The sequence below is a fragment of the Belonocnema kinseyi genome, chromosome 5 (genome assembly GCF_010883055.1).
Source record: "Belonocnema kinseyi isolate 2016_QV_RU_SX_M_011 chromosome 5, B_treatae_v1, whole genome shotgun sequence".
NCBI classification, from domain to species: Eukaryota; Metazoa; Arthropoda; class Insecta; order Hymenoptera; family Cynipidae; genus Belonocnema; species Belonocnema kinseyi.
The window spans coordinates 83,490,012-83,495,710 of record NC_046661.1 but is presented as its reverse complement, the minus strand read 5'-3'; positions in this window follow the sequence as shown (position 1 = coordinate 83,495,710).

Below are 5,699 nucleotides of genomic sequence, written 5' to 3'. Positions count from 1 at the left end.
ATTCCGTGAATATGCTGACTTGTGTAAATTCCGTTAATTTCTTGTATTCCGTGAATGCATTGAATTCCGTAAACTCTATCATTTCCATGAATGCATTGAATTCCGTGAAATCGTTGAATTCCATGAATTTTGTAAATTTCTTAAATTCTGTGAATTATGTATATTCCTTTACTTCCCTAAAAATTTTAAATTTCGTAAATTTTTTGAATTCTGTCAATTCCTTGAATTCCGTGAATTACGTGAATTTCGTGAATTCCGTAAATTTCGCCAATCCCGTGAGTTCCATGATTGCAGTGAATTCCTCGTTTTTCGTGAATTTAATAAATTCCAAGAATTTCATAAATCTTATGAATTTTGTGAATTCCTTGTGCACAATTTTCGTCTTACAGACGGTCTAATACATGTATTGGAATACTTACAACACTCACAATACATTTATTGCAATTTCGTCATTCCAATGGCATGTTGAAAATTTTACTTTAATCTTGTATTATAGAAGTGTTGTAGAAGTGTTGTAGTTTTCCAAACATTTTAACAGTGCAGTGTTTAAATGAGTGAGTGAGTAAAAACAGAATTATCAGTTAAATAAACTGAACTCATAGAGCAGCGAAGGAACTCTAGCGGATGAATGTATATTGTGAAAATGTGCACAAGCAATTTGCAGCAGGAGCTGTGCGATACAGGATCCTAAACAGTTACCTCATCCAGACTTAAGTTATTTTCGCGAGCGTTAACACTGCGGACTTCATTTGGGATAGACTCACCAAACAACAAGTGAAAGTCTCAGCTGAAGGGACTTTTAGTACAAGGCTCGAACACGTCAACTATTTTGCGTTGATATAAAAATGAACGACTTAAGCAAAGCGATTCTTCGCTTAGAACTATTTTGCGATGATATAAAGGACGCGATTTCGTCGAGGCAGTTCGTACTTCGAGCACTTCATACTGTGACAAACTGAGACAGAGCACTTACATCTTAAAATGTAGATCTAAGTATTCAATTTCCAGTTGGTTTTAGGTTAATGGAGATAAGAATATTTACGTTTCTTCTACCGAGACTTCCGGTGACTCTTTGTCTGTTTTCTAGATCAGCGAATCCTTATTTGATACACGCAAATCTCCTTATTGAGTTTCGAGCAATTTGTACGGGTGACTCATTACGTCATTATTACGTCATCTGACTGACAATTATATTCTCTTATTGACAGGGCATATTTGTTAAGTTATCGGCACTCTCTTGAGTTCTTATATAAAGGATCGGTTATGCGCCCGTTTATAATTGGTGGCGTTACTTTGTATCCTGTGGAGTATGGCAAGTTGCGCCTAGTTTTCTACGTCACATCAAAATTATGAAATTTTGGGATGTAACAAGCCGCTCCAGCAACCTTCCTAAGGTTAATGAATCGCGTTTTAGCCGGATTTCAAGGAATACAGTTATTTGTGCACATGGAAGAAATTGTCGTGAACACCTGCTAATCGTCCGATGATGCCACCTCATTTCAACCTCATTGCGACCTCATTTAAAAGAAACCCCTTCGAAAGGCCTTTAAAAAGCGTCTTATTAGGGTTGCTGAGAATAGCGATTTCTTGATGCCGCAGAGCGAAGCGTCCTTCGAAAACATGTTTTCAAAAAAATCAAATAGCGATTCGCCCAGTAGAATTTCCGTCCACTCAACTGGAAAATCTCGTTCCGGACCAAGTAAGACCACTTACGCAACAATACACAATATCCACCCCCAGTAGTAAAATATGGTCCAGTAAGGTACGTTTCTGCGCAGGTCACTAAAGACTTAGAGGTTACGATCATATGATCAATGACCCATTCAATCCCAGGAAAATCGTCCTGTATCCAACCAGTGCAGACAAAAACCTCTCCGCCAGTGAATTCCTCTACAGATAAGACCGAAAATCTTAGGTCTGTACAAAACAAATCCAACGGATAACCCCTTGCCCCAGCCGGATAACGACCGCATTCGTAAATGACTCGCTTTTAACCCACTCCTGGCAGCGGTGATGTAGACAATTAGGGAATTTCTAATAATGGTCAGAGATAAGTTAGTTTATTTTATGGCATCGTTTTGCATTCTTTCAACGACCACTAGTAGAGGCCAACCTAAAATAATTATAAGAAAGGACAGGTGATCTTTTCCAAGGTCGGAAGTACCGGTAGCATCGTGACCCAAGACAGCTACTTCGAACAAACTACCGGCCAATATCCTTCGAAATACAATTTAGCGGATATTCACCGTAAGTGACTTCACTTTCTCGGTCTGTCCGAAGATGTTTAAATACAAATCACTGTAATTCAAAAAGAAACTTCTAGAGAGTATGACATCAGCCTAGTTGGAGTTTCCTCTAGCCTGAGGTGAGCAGGGACATCCAGGACTTCACTCGAACGTGTTAGAACTGTCAAATAAAAAAATTAGTGCGTATTTAAAAGCGACAACCAATTATAATCACGGATACACCCGCAGATGCGTTCAATACATTACGGAGAAAAATGGAAGGTCTGTTTAGCAATATAACCGTACAAATCCAAATCGACAATCTCAGAAAGTCAACTCGATTTCCTCAGACCGTCGTCTCGGTCATCTCAAGCTGGCTGACCTGGTCATTGTGAAGGGTCGGTTTGGAAATCTCGGATGATCGATTTGATTTTATCAGACATTCGACTGGTTCGTATTTAATGGTCGATTCGATTATCTTAGATATTTTACGTAGTCATTTCGGATGGGCCATTCGATCATTTTTAAGGCTCGACTTGATTATTTCAAAGTGTCAATATAGATATGTAAGCAAGGAAAATTCGGTTATCGCAAAGGATCGATTCGAAAATCTGAAATGGTGAAAAGAACTATTGATGATAGTCAAATATATATTTTTGAATTATTTTTAAACAAACTTTTGTTTCTCTATATCTGAACTGCCATGAGGTTCTACTATGTAAATAGTGGGAAGTCGTTTATCAATTGATTTAGAGTAGGCATTCCGATAATAATCATTAATCAAAAAATTACTAATGCGTATTAAAATCGTTAAAAATGTAATTAATAAAAAAGAATTATTTATAAATGTAATGTTAACGCTTTTTCTACGAATTAGTAGTTTTTTGCACTGATGATTGTTATAGCTTTAAATCTATCCATAAGTTGGTAAAAGTCATCGTACTATTCAATTAGTACAACTTCATACGAATTCAGATACAAAGTATAAAATATTCACCATTGTATTTAAAAACCTTACATAAAATATAAATGAATAAAGTATAAAATATAAATGTAATAAGACAAATTATAAATTAATTATGAAAGGGTTAAAATTCGATAAATACTTGAGATATAAATGCATAGTTTTTTTATTAAATAGAACTTATATGATATTACTGCTACGATATAATCAACTTTAATCTAAAAAGTAATACTAATGCAGGATTAAGTTAAATACTGCAACTACGATTGTTAAAATTAAAAAAGTCTCTTTCCAGCTGCTTTCCTGCTTTTCGTGCCGCCCAATAAATATTCCCTAGAACAATGTAAATAATAAATTAGCATAAAAACCATTAAACAAACCATTATTAACAAAGAAGAAGAATTTTCTACCCAAAAAGATAAATTTTATACAAAATGGTTGAACTTTGAAACAAAAAGTTCAACTTTTAACAAAGGATGCCATTTCAATGCCATAAAATTCAAGTGTATCTACTTGAAAAAAAACCGCAACAAAAAGTACTTCTGTTCTTTCATTTTTAGGTTTTCTTTTTACCCAAAAAGAATAGTTTTTAACAAAATACATGAACTTTCTACCCAACGGTACAATTTTTAACTTATACAGTATACAGGATACAGTTTCAAATTAAAATGGTACATATAGTTGAATTTTCAAAGAAAAAATCTATTTAAAAAATTATATTAAAAAAAACAACTCAATTTTCAACCAAAAAGATGAATTTTCGACGAAGAGTATCGAATATTCTATTAAAAAATACAAGTTTGTAACTTATTGAATACACAGGATATAGTTAGAACCAAACATGGAATAGCTACATTTATTGATTAAAAAAAAGAATAATTTTAACAATAAAAATAGATTTGCAACAAAGTTTTTAAATATTTAACAAACAAAAAAAGAATTATCTGGCCAGGAGATTGATGTTCTACAAAAAAAAGTCGAATTTTTAACAAAATAAATAATTTGTTAGAAAGTTATTTAATTTTAAAGCCAAAAAGACAATTTATCTTCAAAAAAATTAAATTTTTAACACAGAAAATATGATTGCTTAACTAAAAACTTTACTTTCCAAACCAAGAAGTTAACTTTCTACAAAACAGTAGAATTTTCACATTAAAGATTAATTAAAAATGAAACGTATAAATTCTCAATAAAAAATTTGAACTTTCAAGTAAAGAATATCAATTTTTTATCAAAAAATGGAATGGTATAATTGTCAGTCAAAAAGACTCAATCAAAAGGAACCATCAACAAACAAGGACCATGTCCTACCCAGAATACATTAACTTTTAACCAAACAGTTAACTTTTAAGTTTATAAAATCAATTTTGTACCAAAAAAAAAAGTTTTTCCAACAAATTACATACACCTTTACCCACGTAGTTTAATTTATAAATTAAAAAATAAGTTTTTAGGTCAAATGAAACTCTTAAAGTTTTACTTTTTAAAGCTAACTTTTCATTTAAAAGCTTTATTTTTAATAAAAAAACGTATATTCTACAAAAAGTTGAATTTTCTACTATATAGTTGTTTTGCGAAACAAATTTTTGGATTTTTAAACAAATATGGAATAGGTACATTTTTATTCGGAAAAAATAATTTTTTATTTTAAAAAATTTATTTTTAATTAAAAAACTACTCTTTTACTAAAAAGTTGAATTTTCTACTACATAGTAGACTTTCCAATCAAATTGTCCAAATATATATATTTACATTATTTTTTTATCCCAAAAAAGGAAAGTTTCAATAAAGGTGTTCAATTTTCTACAAAACAGTTTAATTTCCAAGACAGATTTTCTATACAAAATAGTGGAATTTTTAACCCGATAATATGAAGTTTGAACAAAAAGTGAGTTTTAAAGAAAATAGTTTAATTTTAACTTAAAACGTCTAGTTTTTGACTTGAAAAATAAAATCTCAAGAAAATACATACATTTTTAACCAAATAGTTGAATTTTCAATGGAGAAGACTACTCTTCTACCAAAAAAGACAAACTACATAAATTTTAAATTAAACAGTTCAGGAATGGAGAAGATAATAAAACAGGTATAAAAAATAATAATTGAATAATGACTAATTACCTGTAAATATATTAGTTATGTTTTCACTGCAGTACCAACTCTCCATTCTTTGCATATAGGAGCACGAGTACGACCCTGCCCCTGCCATGTGTCCTTTAATGAATTTCAGGAGTGAATGTCAGAACTGAAAAATAAAGATTTAGTTTTAAATTAATAAATACAATTCAAGTTAATCCTAAATCGATTAATTCTAGAACTAACAGTGATTACTGAAATAATTATAATCTACTTCAAACTAATATTAAGGGGTTACACCACTGTAGAATTTTCAAAAAATCGAAAAAAAATTTTTTAGCTTAAATAGTCATTTATAGTCTTAAAAATAATATACCAAAAGATGAAAGGCGGGAAAAATGTCTAAGTCCCTGAATTTCGAGTTTTGCCGCAAG